The sequence below is a fragment of the Lactuca saligna genome, chromosome 5 (assembly GCF_052625555.1).
Source record: "Lactuca saligna cultivar CGN05327 chromosome 5, ASM5262555v1, whole genome shotgun sequence".
In the NCBI taxonomy this organism is placed as follows: domain Eukaryota; kingdom Viridiplantae; phylum Streptophyta; class Magnoliopsida; order Asterales; family Asteraceae; genus Lactuca; species Lactuca saligna.
The window spans coordinates 62,351,304-62,368,555 of record NC_136421.1 but is presented as its reverse complement, the minus strand read 5'-3'; positions in this window follow the sequence as shown (position 1 = coordinate 62,368,555).

Below are 17,252 nucleotides of genomic sequence, written 5' to 3'. Positions count from 1 at the left end.
AGACTCAAAGAGGTCCAGAGACCTTAACCCTTGGAGCTTTATGGGTTAGTTTGGGGTTATTGGACTTAGGTTGTCATTTTTGGGACCAAATCTCCTTTTGATGCCTTGTTGTGGTTATACAAGCATCAAGTTTCGAACTTTACGTGACATTCATGCTTGGGGAGGCCAGATCTATGGTATGGGGAAACAGATCTGACCTCAGGAGGTCTATAGAGTTTGTGCATGGTATGAACTCGCCGAGTTGTTCTTGAAACTCGGCGAGTAGAGTTAGGGTTTCACGTAAATTGTTTAACGAGTAGACTCGTCGGGTTGGGGGATGACTCAATAAGCCAGGAGGGAGTTAGAGGACTGGAGTTCAAGGCGGTACTCGTCGAGTTGGTATGGCTCGTCGAGTTAGGGTGGCCCCGCGATTCATGGCTGGTATGGCTCGTCGAGTATAGGGAGGGACTCGACGTGTCAAGCGGGACAAAGGGTTAAAGGACATATGAAAACTCGCCGAGTCACCAGGGTGCACTCGGCGAGTAGGGTCAAAGTGAGACCACTAACTTTTGTTGACTTTTAGGGTTTGGTTGTCAATAGAGTCCTTGTGACATGAGGGGAGGGTAAAATAGTCTTTTACCTTCTTGTGGGTGCTAATGGCAGGCTGAGTCTAGTCTCAAGAGTTATATTTATAAGAGTATTTATTTTGTGAATAGGCAGAGGCTAGGCAATATTTTCCATCGAGTCAGAGATTTACCGAGATGCCTGAGGTGAGTCTTCTCATTATACTTTACCTAGTGTGGTAACAGAGTTATGTGATAGAGTACTATAAAGATATATGCCAGTGTATTTGCATGTTGTTTATGTGTTGTGATTTATTGTGATATGTGTTATGCATGATTTAGAGTTACAGAGTTGGGACTTTTGAGTCCCTAGAGTTAGGGCCAGAGGGCCCACAGAGAGTTGGGGCTGGAGGGCCCCACTGAGACAAATTGACCAGAGGGTCAACAGAGTTATAGCCTCAAGTGGCTATTATGTGTTAGAGTGGTATTTTGGGGAACTCACTAAGCTTATGCTTACAGTGTTTAGTGTTATGTGTTTCAGGTACCAGTGATGACCGCGGGAAGGCGTCGGCTTGATTCGTACAGACACATTGGATTTATGTATTTTGATCTTGGGGAATATTTTGTGAAACAAAGACATGATGTTATGGCATTTTATGAATAAAGGAGTTTGTAAAAATGTGTTTGAAAATGAGGAAAATTGTTTTAATTTTTACGGTGTTACACTTTGAATTAGCACTCTCAAACTTCTATGTACCATGCCAACTGACTTACAAACTTTGCCTTGAACTGTTTCGGAGCATCAGACTTCGATGCCCGGGATATGAACTTCTTTAGGGCTTTGGCAAAACTACATGTTTATCAAGGACTCGAAAATAGTCCTTCTTTTTTTTATTCCTTGTGGTGTAGACAAACCCTAGAACCGGTTCTTCAATGGGACCATCAGCAAGGACTTCAGCTTCCGAAAGAACAAAGTCAATCTTGGCAAAAATTGTTCAGTTCTATAGAGGTGTGCAAGCTCATATCACGTCGGCAGAATTCTGCAACATAATCCTTCAGGAAGCTTAGAGTGGTATGGAAAGCTCCCATACTTATGTCATCCTTCTGATTTTCACTGAAGTAGGCAACTAAGGTGAGGATGTCGTTTGGATTCATGGAGGGAAAGTTCGCATGAGTAACAGTCTGGGGAGTAGGTTTGTTCTGGAGGATTTGAAAATGAAAGAGAGGACAATTGAGCTCAAATTTCACAAGAATTTTTCTTCTGAAACCTTCCACATTGGTAATTCTTTTTCTTGACCACACATCCTTGAAAGGTTGAGTGTGTTTGGAGTAGAAGGTTTTGAGTCTCTCTCACTCAGTCCGGATAATCACCTGCGGATCGTCAGATGGGTGATGGTGAGCAAACTTAGTGTAAAATTTGCTGAAGGGAGAAAGAGGAATATTCAGCTGATCAGAGTTATTGGAAGAAACATGATAGTACATGCACATGACTATTTCTTCAGCCTTGTGAATGCCTTCACGACAAAGAAGAGAGATGCCTCGCATTGGATCATGATTGTCCTTTAGGTCTTGGATCCGAATGATATCCTCTAATTCCTAGTTGATTTCTTCCTGTGACCATCCATGTTTTTGCTTGAGGGGAGGTCCGGAATGAAGGGCTTGTTGCTCGGCAGTCATAGGCTTCTTCCCTTTGTCTCTTTGAATTGCAGTTATGACAAGCTTCATAGTTTCATCAATCACAAATTCCGGAGTACAATTTGGAAGAGGTTCTTCCGGAATTTCATTAGGGATCTAGAAAGGAGAGCCCTGGTTGACTAGAGCAATCTTTGGTTCCAGAATGGTAGGTTGCATGGAAGGAGTGGCTTGGAAGGCTTGAGCGGTGAGGAGAGATTTTCCTTGGCCTTTTGAAAGGAATCTGGTAAAGAGATTGGCCGGTAGATTGCATACCATATTCTCTTCTCTTCCTTAATCAGTACCTTTGGAAATATCTTCTTTGGAGCTTCAAGGCCTAGAACTCCTTTGGTGATGTACTTTTCTTCGTCACTGTCTTCTTCATTAGCAGAGGAGTTTCCTAGAAGTCCGGACACGATTTGGACTTCATCATCGGAATTCAAGTCTTCATCTCGGAGTGTGAACTCCGAGGCAGGTTTCCACGGTTTAGTTGGACGTTCTCCCCCTCTTGCATCAGTGGATCTCGGAACCGGTGCAAGTAACAAAGTATCCTTGAGATCATCAAATCTGGAAAAGACTTTTTGAAGGCTCGTGTTAAGCTAAAGAGTGAGGGTATCATATGCTTCGGATGTTGGGGCTTGAGCAGCAATGTGTTTTAACATGTCACTAAGGATATATATCATCTCATCAAACTTCCAGTTCGTAACATCAACGATATCAAAGTTGAGCGAAGAATTTTGGTGAGGACTTGTTGAATTATCATGCTCATTTCATCCTTCTGCTTGATCTCCTTCTCCAGCCTTTGGATTTGTTTCTTATGAAGAATGTGGGTCTGCTTAATTAGGTCGTTGGTAGTAGCCACCAAGTCGTCATGGAATTTTAGCATGGAAGTAATGGTGTTGAGATAGTGATCAACCAGAATGTCATATTTGGTGTCAACTTCTTCTATTGTGTGGTTGAGCTGGTGATAGATTAACTGATCTAGTGGAGCTTCGCGTTCAGCAAAAAATGGTCCGGACTGCTGAGATATTGACTAAAGAATGGCATCAAGCTTGGAATCAAGTCCGGAGACTTTTTGATCCATCTTCGTGTTGAGCTCAGTAACAGAAGTTTCTATGGAGGGCACTTTCTGTATAGTGTCCGAGACATTCGTCTGGATCTCAAGGAGTGCGAAGGAGTCAATGTAGTCACCAACAGAGGATTTTGAAACAGAATTGGAGGGTTGCGGAGGAGCTTAGCGTGAGGAAGTATTGGAGGGATCTGGCTTCGTTGCAGCATCATCTTCAGGGATGTTGGATCTGAGAACATCACCCAGAGTGGTTGATGAAGAGGATCCGAAGTCATAAGTAGAATTGGATGCGGATGCCTTTGATTGAAAGTGTGTTGAAGTAATGAAGTTTGTGGCCGGATCACTTTTTGTTTCATGATCTAGCATGACTTCCTCAGAAATCTCTTCATCCGGCCTGGTGTGGAAAACGATTTGATAAGTGGTAATGGCAAGTAGTTTGGAAGTAAGTTATTTTACAGCATTAGCATCAGTGGGAGGAACATAAGACATGTTGCTTTGAATGGCCCTATTCCTCATAGAGATATGCGTGGACTCCACTTGAGTTCTGGTGAGATCCGGAAACTTTGATGCGACCTTGTTAACAAAGTCTTCCCATAGAGGATCATTAGTACCTAGTTGTCCTGTACGCCTTCCGGGGTATCAGACCAGTTGAGGCTTTCGGATTTGGAGAGACTGCTCCGTCTCCAGAAAGATTGTGGTCCGAAACATGGGTTCCGGAGTGTGTGCGTGTGGAAGAAACAATGGGATCATCAATGTTGACTCATGGGTTTGTTCCAGGGGGCTGCAAGGAACTATGTTCAACACTGGCATCACCTTTTTGGGAAGGTGAGGGTGGATTATGTGGAGACTCCCCGTGAGTGTGTGTAGGTGATTTTGAAACATTGAGGAGTACCTCAGATGAGTGGGCAGGAGGGTTGTTCGAACGGCCAGAGTCAACCGGAATGTCATGAGCATCTTCTTTTGGAGAGGAAGAGATGAAATTAGTTCTCTTTTTAGGCTTTGACTTGGAGGGAGAAGCCTTTCGCTTTGCAGGTTTCTTAACCCTTGGTCCGGACGTAGTAGGCTTGACCTCTTCTGAGATGGGCTCAACTGAGATAGGGGCATGTTGTGTTGGGTCGAACACAACTGAAGTCTCGAGGTGATGTTTAAGATAAATGGACTCAGAAGGAATAAGGTCCAACATGTGGTCCAGAAGTCTTCGAACCGGACCAAAATAGGATTGGTCCGGAATCCTATAAGCCTTAACTACTTTGAATGAGACACATACCTCCGGAGGAATGGTGTTAACCGGAAGTGGTTCAGACAGCTCTTGGTAGATTTGTTGGAGCGTCAGGGCCCGGAGCCTAGGGCTCGAACTCTCGTTCTCCTTTCTTTTGGTAGCAAGTTTGCAGAAGTCTTGCCAAAGGACTTCTGGAAGATCCACTGCATTTTTGCATCCGGAGTAAATGTTGTAGACGGCGTTGAGCTAGTCCTTGCTCAACGTATCAGTTCCTCCATGATTTCCGCACATTCCTCTGATGATGAAGTGCATGAGGACGGTCCAAAGTACGAAGACGGCGTACTTCTTGAAATCTTTAGCCCTGTAGTCTTGAGTGTACCCGATGTAATTCAAGAACATCTGAAACTCTTCAGCCGTTGGTTCTTGTACCACGAAACCCCTTGGATTTGCTTTCACACCAATTGCCTTAAGGAAGGTCAATTTGTAGATGGGAATTTTTATGTTACCAATGATTGTAGTCTACAAAGCACCATCCTTGAGTTTGATACTAGAAAATCAACGATGAAGATGGTGAAGGGTAGTGGAGGTTCAGGGATTTTGGTGAGAGGAATGGAGATGGGGTGATTTGCTATAAACTCGATCATTACCCTGATGGATTCATCGTAATCCATGGAGTTTAGAGAAAACAGTTGAGTGGTGTCTCTCAGAACGGGTTCTTGACCAGCAGATGAAAGGAACTCTTGGAACCCTTGGATTATTTCTTCTTAGCAATGGATTTCTTGATGGTGGGGGCAGTTTGAGATGACTTATGTGGAGACGCCATTGTTGTAGGGATGAAAGCTTGAAGAACACAGAGAGAAGTCAAGGGTTTGAGAGTATTGGGCGCATAAAGAGGTAAGAAAGGGTTTTGATCGGTTTATATAGGTAAGGTTAGTGGGTCGGGTCGGTAAGGTAATGATGAGGATCCAAACAAAAAATGGGTCACATTAAATGGTAAAGAAGTTTAAGGGGGCTAAGTTGACCTAGGAGGTGAAAGGTGAGGTTGTTTGTGGCTAAAAATGGAAAAGACAATCGTCGAGTTGATGACTTCGATTATGGGGGTGTGCAATCGTGTCATGAGAATCAAGGAAGATAGGATAGTGATCTTCCGAGAATGTAACCGTTGAGACTGAAAAACGTTTCACCTTATATTTGTTAGACTTCCGGATAAGCTGTTCCGGACAAAGTGTGTTCCGGAGGGTAAAGAGTTGTATTCAGGAACATACTTGTTTTGAAAAAAGGGGTCCGGAAGGAGAAATAATCCAGAGTGAGTTTCAATTGGAGTCAAAATTTAGTGTGCTGAAAAAGGTTTGTGATTCTAGAACACAGATTCATTTTGATTCAAAAAGATTAGTGATTTCGGAGCAGAAATTCCGGATTAGTGATTTTGAACAAGTTTCTGGAACATAGTTAAGAAAGCATTCCAGAGTGAGATTTAGAAAAGCTTCCAGAGTAAATTTTGATGTTCCGGAGTCGATTTTGAAATTCCGGAGTGCAGAACATTATACTTTCCGGAGTGGAATTCTGGGATGCCATTATGAAGTATATTCCAAGATAACAATCCGAGTATAATGACAACATCGATTTAGAACAACAAACAATCCAGATGAACTGTACAAGTTAAAAACTCAAGTGATGGTCAGAAATAAAGATAAGTAAAATGATCCTATGTGTTCCGAGATGAAAATATTTTGAGATCCGAACTAGATTTCTTTCAAATACGTGTATCAAAGAGAACAAGTCTCTTGAAAGAACTGAGGATCTGGTATCATCATGCCCATCTTGTTCAGAAAACCATTGAATTTGGTTTCGTCTAATTCCTTGGTAAAGACATCAGCAATCTCATTGTCATATGGAACAAAAATGAGTTCAATGTTACCAAGTAAGTACATGATCTTTTATTAAATGGTCCCTTATATCGATGTGCTTAGTCATTGAGTGTTGAATTGGATTGTGGGAAATCGCATTAGCACTTTGAGAATCACAATAGATAGGAATACATTGAAAATGATAACCATAGTCTAGGAGTTGAGAATTCATCCAAAGAACCTGAGATGTATAGCTGGCAACAACAATGTATTCGACTTCGGTTGTAGAGAGTGTAATACAGTTCTGTTTCTTGGATGACCAACTGACCAAACAACCACCTAAGAATTGGCAGCCACTTGAAGTGATTTTTCTATCAATTTGAAGATCACTGTAGTTCAAATCTGAATATGCTTGAAGAAGGAAGCTTTCATTTGTTGGGTACCAGATTCCGAGACTCTTTGTGCCTTTAAGGTATGGGAAGATTTGGTTCACAACCAATAGATGTGACATCTTTGGGTTGACTTGAAATCTAGCACATGAACATGTTGAGAACAAGATATCCGGACGACTAGCTGTGAGATAGAGAGAGTAGGGATCCAATCATTCCGCGATATTTCTTTTCGTTAACTGAAACACCTGAAGGGTCGGCAAAGATCTTGTGTCCAAAGCCCATTGGTACTTTGGCTGAGGCACAGGTGTCCATTGAGTATTTCTTTAGGAATTCCAAAATTTACTCCTCTTGGTGAATGAAGATTACTCTGTTAGTCTGTTTGACTTGAAGGCCAAGAAAGAAGCTTAACTCCTGATTCATGCTCATTTGGAATCGATTGATCATCAGTTTAGCAAAGTCAGCAACCATAGATGAATTCGCAGAACCAAATATGATGTTGTCCACGTAAATTTGTACCAACATGAGATGCTTTCCATTTGATCTTCGGAATAGAGTGGGATCTAGAATTCCTCTTTGAAAACTAGAGCGCTTGAGAAAATCAGTGAGGGTCTCGTACCATGCCCGAGGAGCCTGCTTGAGTGCGTAGACAGCCCTCCGGAGTTTGTAACAGTGGTTTAGAAAGGAAAAATTAACATAATCGGGGGGGGGGGGGTGTTGAAGATATACTTCAGTATCAAGTTCACCATTAAGAAAGGAACTCTTAACATCCATTTGGTAAACTTTGAAGCCTTTATGAGCAGCATAAGCAAGAAAGATTCTGATGGCTTCAAGACGTGCAACAGGACCAAAGGTCTCGTCATAGTCGAGCCCTTCGAACTGAGTAAATACTTTTGCCACCAACCTTGCTTTATTTCGAATGATAACTCCAACGCCATCTAGCTTGTTGCGAAATACCCAGCTTGTACAGATAATGGGATGATTCTGAGCAGGAGGCACGAGGGTCCAAACTTCATTTCGGTCAAATTTTGTCAGTTCTTCTTGCATGGATGTAATCCAGTCAGCATGCTCCAATGCTTCCTTGATGGACTTGGGTTCAACCATGGATACAAATGCTGAAGAATGACATTCATTTTGGATATTTGCAGCAGAACAAGTCTGTACACCTGCATTGGGGTTACCAATTACTTGGTTCAGAGGATGATCCTTTGTCCAAACATGTAATCGTGCTAGTTCTTGTTTAGCCGTTAATCCTATATCAACAGTGGAATTGATTTGCTCCCCTTTAATAGTTTGAATGTGAGGATGATGCTCCCCCTGAACTTCTGAACCACAGAGATGTACATCATCATCAGAAGGAAACTCAAAAAAGTTTTCATTTTTTAATCATTGTTCAGAGGATTGGAATCATCAAAAATAGTAGCTGCATCTTGGAAACCATCCACATTTGATTCTAGAGAGGGATGAATACTCTCCCCCTCAACGTGAGAAGGCTGAAATGGTTCAGAATCAAATGGAGGGAGGCTTGCGATTGGAATGGAGACATTATGTGAGACGGGAGCTTCTGAAGTAGGACTTGGAATGAGAGATGGTCTTGATCGAGATTCCGAATCAAGACTAGTTTCGGAAGGACCAAAGAGTGTTTCAAAATAAACTTCAAGGATTGTTTGGGGGTTCAGACATCCTGGCGGAGGAGCATCAGACTCCGTAATGTGAGTTGGGCTAAAATTCCGAACAAAGTTGTCATCGAAAGTAACTTCAAAGCTTTCTTCCAGAACACGAGTTCTCCGGTTAAGAAATCTATAAGCTTTGGATTTTGAGGAGTACCCAAGGAAGATGGCTTCATTAGCTTTAGGTTGGAACTTAGTAAGGTGATCACGGTTGTTCTTGATGAAGCACTTGCATCCGAAAACATGCAAAAACGAGATTGTTGGCTTCCGACCATTCATTGCTTCGTATGGTGTCATGTTGATGCGTCAATTGATGATACTTCCATTTCGAGTGAAGCAGGTAGTAGACACGGCTTCAGCCCAAAGGTAAAGTGGTAGGTTTGCGAAGTTCAGCATAGATCGAGCAGCTTCAACGAGAGTTCTATTACGTTTTTCGACTACACCATTTTGTTGTGGAGTATAGGGAGCTGAGAAGTTGTGGTCAATTCCTATTTCTGTGAGATACTTTTCAATGGTAGAATTCGTGAATTCCGATCCATTATCACTCCGGATTCTCTTGACTGGGAGTTTGATAAGAATTTCTATTCCTTTAATGAAATTTATGAGCTCTGAGGCTGTTTCGTATTTCAGCCTTAGGAAGAAAACCCAAGTGAACTGTGTAAGATCATCAACAATCACAAGAATGTATTTCTTATGATGAAAACTTTCTACCGTAAATGGTCCACAAAGATCGATATGTAGAAGCTCCAATGGTTCTGAAATGGATTTTTCGATGATAACAGGATGACCCTTCTTCGATTGCTTACCACACCCAATCGCAGCACACAAATGATCATTTTCGATTTTGAGGAGAGGTAAACCTCTCACCATTTCACCGAATATGAGATCATTCATGTACCAGAAGTTTCGATGAGTGAGCCTTTGGTTCCATAACTAACTGACGTCAGGAACGACTTTGGTGAGAAGGCAGAGTTGCGGTTTGCCAATAATCATGTTGATGTCAAGTGGGTACATATTCTTGTTGTGAATCGACTTGATTAAGAACTCTATTCGATCTTCGGTCATTACAAAGCTGTACTTCTTGAAAAATTCCACACGTGGATTTGAATCAGTGAGTTGAGCAACACTGAGCAAATTGTGCTTCAGATCAGCTACATAAGCCACATTTGAGATAGAGAAGTTTCCATTGGTGAGAATTCCATAACCACGAATTTGAGAGTTGGAGTTGTTGCCATATGTCACATAACCAGCATTTGGAGAAAGCTTTAAGTCTCACAGAAAATCTTTCTGCCCCGTCATGTGCATGGAGCAAGCACTATCAATATACCATATTGTATCTTGCTCCAAAGCACAAAGTGCCTGCAAAATTAGTGAGTAATGGAGTTTTTAGGCTCCGAATTAGACTTTGGGACATAGGCACCGACTTTGGACTTTGATGGCGACTTTGGAACAACTTTGTGTTTTTGGGTGATATCCTTGGAGTTTTTGGGAAACAGACAGAAGGTCAATGTATTTTCATCTATCCAGTAGTCGTATTCAATGACTTGAGGGTTCCTACCAGTCTTTTTCGGACCTTTGTCTTCCGGAGTGTTGGTAACATTTGTATCCTCCAAAATTAGTTTTTCATCAATGGGAGTTTTGACTTTCCACACAAGATTTTTGTTTGGTGATTTTAAAAAAGATGTTTTCCTTACATTTTTGGATTTGCTTGATGACACGTTGGTTTTAGAAAGATTTGATTTTAGAAAGATTTGATTTAAAAACTGTGCTATCAGATTCTGCAATAAAAACAGATGAAACAGTCCGAGGAAAGGTGTTTTGGACTGTGTTCACATTCACACGAGATTTAGGCCAAGTAGAATCGTCTACTTTCTTGGGTTCTATACGACTGGGAGATTCAGAAGGTCTTTTGAGAATCCTAGTAGGAGCAAAAGAGTTTTGACAATGAGGTATTGCATGAGAATTCTGAGATGCACTTGGTTTGGAGTTTTCAATGAACTTGGAATTTAGTCTAGTCTTGACTTCCTTCTTATGTGCATTTCAAGCTTCTACTTTGGGATCTACAATATCCTTCCAATTCAACACTAGTTTTCCTTTAGTGCGAGGTAAGGATTTTGAGGTTTATCCTGTGGATGGATTGCTAAACTTAGGAGTAATGGGAACCAACTTAGTTTTTGAGACCACTAAGGAATCCGATTCGCAAGAATCAGAGGAGACACAACTTGATCTTTCAACTTTATCATCTAAGGATGCCCATACAAACTCAAAGGTGTGAGTTTCGGTTTTCAGACAGGGAATTTCTTCAATAACACAATTGTTTGTGTGATTACTCATAGGAACATAATCTATGCAATTTGGAAGACTATAATGAAATTTCGTGGTCCGATTCAGGTCCAGGTTTGTCAGAGGCGGAAGTGGCGTGGAATCAGGACATTTGACAACAATTGGTTTGAACTCAGGAATTAAGGAATCAAAATGGTCTATAGTCTCCAAAAGTGGTGACAAGGGAGAAACAGGGGTGTCCGAATGTCTAATGTTCAGAACCTATCCCATGAATGTCAAATTTTGCAATTCCTTTAGGGGACTAGCAATTGGTTTCTAAAACTCACTTCCGAGACTATGAGCTTTAGACCATGGATGACGAAAATTATATGTCATCCAAAGGACCACTTCAAGCATGTCTACAGAATTGTGCAATGCATCTATCTTGGCATTAAGACGTTTTTTGTCAGAAATTAAAACATTTCCTTCGGAATAGGTGATTTCACATTTATCTTTCAAAATGATACATTCATCACTTAACATTACAAGTTCACGCTCTAAAGACTCGATTTTCAACTTTTTATCCTCGAAACGTAACCTAAGACGATTTAACTCAAACTCCTTCTCACTTGCGTCTAAGGCAGACTCATAGGCTTTATAGATGGTGTTCATATTTGTTTGAATTTGGGTCAGATAAGGTTCACAGAGAGACAAGTCAAAGTTATTATCAGAGTTCATAGATTTTACCTACTGAATGATGCTTCGTCTTGGTGGATCATTGGTTGCCATGTAGCAATAGTGAGGTTCAGCAACATCATCTTCATCTTCTGATCCTAAAGACTAATACCCTTCATCATATTCAATGGTTTGTCTTGCCATCAGAAACATATTTCATCCATTTACCATGTCATCATCATCCCCGGATGACCAATATCCTTCAACATCTCTTGAAACCATTGTAACAAAGGCGTTTTCGCTTTCATCCATTTCTTGTGCCTTTCGGACGTAGTATGCAGAATCCTTGATTTTTGGTTTCTGCGGAGCATCAGCCATACAATCTTTAGCAAAATGGTTTGCATGTCCACACTTATGACACATAATTTTTGGTTTGTCTGATTTGGAGTTCTGAAGTAGAGTTTGGTTTAGGGAGGTTTGGTTTGTATGCAGGAGGATTTTCCGAAGAGGGTATACGTTCGGGAGCTGAGTATGGTTGAGGATTGTTCTGGTGAGGAGCATGGAATTCGTTTTGGTATGGTTTGTAAGAGTAATTGAAAGGACGTTTGTACTTCATTGAGAGTAAAGAAAACTCATACTATAAACGAAGTTGATAGTCCATGGCTTCAGAATCATCAACATGATAAGTTTGTGGAGATAAGGCAGGTACGGATGTTTGAATAGATGGAACAATGGGTTTGAAGGGATTCGATGTAGATGAGTTTGGAATGGTTGATTCAAAAGAACTGACAAGGGCAAGAGGCCCTCCGTAGAGTTCCCTTATGGTTTGAGCAACATTTGACTCATGTCCTTGAAGTTCATCGAAAGTTGATAAAGCTTCAACTTTTTCAAGGAACCATTTCTTTGAAGACAAGATTTTACATTTTTCCATCCTTTACAAACTGTTTATGAGTTTGAGATTGTACTCCAAGGGAGTTCGGACAATCCCATGAACAGTCATGTTGTTCACCACAATATGATAATGGTTGGAGGCAGAGGCCACTGATTCACCTTGAGTGGTGGTGAAGGTGTCAAAGTCGTTGACAACTGAGGTGAGGCACTTGTGTTTCTTATTTTCCGAACCTTCAATCAGGTCCTGAAGAGTGTCCCAAATCTCTTTGGCTGATTTGCAAAGCTTGATGTGCTCAAAGAGTGAAGGAGGAACACCAAACACCATTTCAGAGAAAGCAACTTGATCAACATGAAGCTTCTCGATATCATCTGCAGTTAGAGGAGCTGAGCGAGTTTCATCTTCATGCATGAGCTGAGCAACTGCATCTCTTATAATAGTTCTTACATGAACATGTTTGTCTTTGCCAGAGCTCTAGTTCTTACATGAACATGTTTCATCTTCATGCATGTGACGGAGCTCTAGATTTCTTCACCTTTATCTTTGCCAGCAAAAACCTTTCCATTCTAACTTTCCAGTGATCATATTTGTCACACCCCGCTAAAGCGGAAACGCAAGGTATGATAGCGATAACGGTTTCATTTCAAAAGATAAAGATACATCACCATAGCAGTATTTAAAAGTTTACAACCCATAGCTTCAAAAGAAACAAAATACAAGTTTTTCAAAATAACATTGTTCAAAATATAACTTCATGATAGCTTCAACACGATGCAACATGTTCTATGATGATGAATCTTTACATCCACTTACTAATTATTTCCTGAAAAAGCATGTAAAACGAGCGTCAACTATGAAAATAGTTGGTGAGTTCACAAGTTTATAAAATCGAGGGTACAATAATGCTTTTCGTAAATACAAGTACATTGCTTCGATGATAAACAAGTTGATTGCTATTAATGAATACAAGTTTATTGCTGTAACGAGAACGAGTTTGTATGTGTATGAGCAAACAATGAGTCTCAACCAAACCTATGACTGAAGCCCTATCGAGATCTATGCTTATCGTTCCATCGATGAATATGGTATCATGCACTCCAGCGATTCGGGCGAGTGAGGAGTTGTCAATTCCTAATAGCGCTATCCATAATGACCATTGGCTCAAAGAGTTAATGGTTAGAGATAAGGGAAGGGCCTTAGTACGATAAGTTCTCATGTTCCGTGTTGCATAGACATACATAAAGAAACATAGCAATACAATAGCAATCATGTTTGATAATAATCAATTTAAATACAACATGCAAACAGTAGTTTTTCTGGACATGCTTTTCCACCCCAAAACATAAAAACCGAAAATAGGGGAGTGCGTGAATACTCACGGTATTTCGTGTAGGCACAAGTGGTACTTCGGGATGCACCAACGTCTTACTACCGGGATCCTACGACATCAAACACACACACTAGTGAGTTTTCATGTCGAAATCTAATGCTAATATACTAAACTCTACATATAGGGAAATGCCAATTAATGTTTTAGTATTGGATTTTATATCAATTGGTTACACTTTTGCTGAAATATTAAAATTTTACAAGTCGTACGATTAATTACAACCTTGGAAGGTTAATTTTCCAAATTTTAAGTCTCTATAACAACATAAATTCACGAAAAATAGCATTTGAGGGATAAAAATTCTCAAACTTTTTATTTGACTGTTATTACACAATACTAAGCTGGGAAAATATAAAAATGGATTTCCAAGCTGTTTAATTATATTTTATGATTTATGGACATTTATTCCAATAAAAATTGAAATAAATAGAAGACAATTTCCAAAATTACCCAAACTTTTTATTTAATTGTTATTATACATAACTAGGCAGGGAAAAATATAAAAGATATTTTTCAGTGCGTATTTCTATTTTTCCTTGTTTTATTCCTTTAAATAGTCATAAATTAAGGAAATAATATTAAACAGTTAAAATAAATCACCATAAATTTTTGTAACATCATTTACAGTATAAATAACCTGGGAAAAATATCAAAAGTGGTTTTCATAATGTATAAACTGGTTTTGGGTATTTATGTGTATTTAAGTGTATTTTGATGCAATTAACTTTAGAAAACAAGAGAAAAATATTTTACAGTAGAGAACAATCCTCAAAATTTTTATGTAGCCTCCTACTGTATAGTATGATATCCTGGTAATTTTTCATGAATTTTGGATAATCAGGACTATTTTTCCCATTTTTAGACCATTATAAATACCAAAAATTGGGAAAAATCGTTAGGCATGATGAAAAATCTTGAAATTATTTTCTGGAGTCACCATTCACAGGTAAGGTATGCGAAAATTGTTAGATACAATTTTCACATCGTCTAAAGTGGTTTTGTAATTTATCATGTCCTAAACAAAAGAAAATTAGAAATCATATTAAACAGTAACAAAAATTACTGAAATTTGGTGAGGGGTCATTATTCTCCATAAGGATCATCCATGAATGTAGTTGAGATTTATTGACCTCTGGAAGTATTTTATATGATTTATGCCCTTGGTTTTAGCAATAATTCTAATAAATCAAAGGAAGAACAAAAGCTCTTGAAAATTTCCAGATTATCTCATGCATGCAAGAGCTTTCAAAAGTAAAAATGTGAAAAATGTATTCAGAAGAGAAATAAGGGTAATGATTCCAAACAATTTAAGAAAAGTTGCATGCAATAATGCATGAAGTGTAGATGTGGCTGAAGTTCATGAATTTGTGTAGCCCATTCAGTGAGGTTTTAAGCCACGAAATTTCAACCATTATTCACTAGATATGTTAAGTTTCTAAGGTATTTTTCCTCAGATTTATGGTTGGGTTTAAGGCCATTGATCATGTAAGACAAAAATAGTGATCACAGAAAAAGAGCTGTATGCGCAACCATTTTGTAAAAATTGCCAAAAATCGAATATTTAATATTTCACAGTGAGATCAGTTGCGTTTGAACGTGAACTCGTGGAACCAACCAATACAAAAAGAATATCATGATTTGGTTAAGAAATGACTGAGTTATGGCCGTTCAAAGTCGAACAAAGTAATCTGGCAGATTGCATGTTTGTTTGTGTGCATTATTAGGGTATTTCAACAAGAACATCATGCATGCCTTTGGTAAGGCCCGATTTCTAACACATGAATGGAATGAATGAGCATCCAAGATGTACTAGAAATGGTTTAAATGCTTTTGGTCATGCATGAACACAAAAGAAATGGAGAAGAACATGAAATATTAGGTTTTGATGTCACATGATCATATGTGCATCTTTTTCACTCCTTGCATGGGTTTGATCCCGGATTTTCATCATCTCTAACACATGCATTGTGTTATGGTGAGAATCTACAAACCACAAGGGAAAATATAAATATTTCTAGCCATGGAATGGCATAGAATCCGAAAAGAAGAGAAAACTAAGAAAGAAAAGAAGTAAAATCATGTAACTATGGAAGAAGATGATGTTGTTTACCTTTGGTATGATCTTGAGGGAAGTAAGAACACTTCAAGGGCTTCACAATCTCGAAATTTTGCAGAGGAATGAGAGGATTTTCGTGAGTTTAGAGAGAGGGAAGAAGAGAGTGAAGTGTGTGAAGAGTGGAGTGTAAGAGAGTGAAGAAAGAAGAGGTGGAGTGAGGGTTTTGACTTAATGATTGTGTTTTGGGAAGAGAGAGTGTATGGGGAGGGGAGATGGCTGGTTCTTACATGCATTTAGGCCTCCTCTCTCCAAAATTTTAAACTTTATAAACTTCACCTCTATCATTTATATAAAACCATTCATTTTTTTTTTTATATAAAAATGCTTATTAAGCGATTTGATTTATTTAAAAATCTTGTTTTCAACAAATAAATTATGATTAATACTTGGTAATTTAATTTCTATTTCATGACTATAATTCATAATTTGATTAATAACAATTTGATATTAGGAAGTTTATAGCCAAATTTTATAAGGTTTTTAAGCTTTATAATTTATAACTTTGGATTTTTGGCTCTTTAGGGTTTTTGGAATATTGTTTGATATTCAACAACATGTTGAAGTATAATTAGAATGTTTTAATTTATTTTTAGGGTTTTATACCCTATTTTAATTATAACAAAGCCTGAAGCTTTATTCTAATTATAGTATTGGCATTTCCTATTGTAGCTAAGCAACTTACTAGAATTGTAAGTATCAAGTATATTAGTCCTAGACCTTAGTTGGATACTAGTTTATGCAAGATTTTGACGTAATTTATCCTACTAGGCCATGGCATGTTGTGCATGAATGGTTTTTATAAAGATGCATGAGTCCGAGAATGACCTGAATTGGCAGTTGTCACAATATTCTTCCACAACTAGTAATGAGGCATGTTTAGGGCCACCCACACTATTTGCGATTTGCATTGAAATCATTTGTTGAGGATTAGAAGTAGCCATTAAAGTTAAGATATCTTCAAGCTAAAGTGGTATATAGAAGAGCTTTTATCCTAAACACAGAAATGGTTTAAATACCAAAGTAATCTCAAACCAACTATAATATGATCTTATGGATTCAAAGGACAACCACTCAAGCTCTGATACCAATTGTGAGAACAAGATCGATGCGCAGGGACACGATATGAAAACTCAAACCATGAGTCAATGCTTAAGATTAATATATGCTTGCTAATAAATGTGCAAGTCAAGCCTGGAAAGACCGGTCAAGTCTTAGATAATGAATTCGATAAATGATCAAGTTATTAAATGAAGAATAAGAGTAAATGATCAAAGTAAAGTTAATAAATGAAGAACAAGGAGAATGTTTGAAATAACTTAGTAAAGAGCCAAAAGTTTAGTAAACTATTCGTACTTGACTTGTATTGAATGCTCCTTTAAATAGGAGTGAAGGTTACAATGAATTAACTAGAATGTTTACATAGGACCGGACAAAAGAAATATTTCTGACATTCTGATTTTCAAAATAAGATAAAAGACAGTCCTATGAAATGTTACATCAATACAAGTACAAA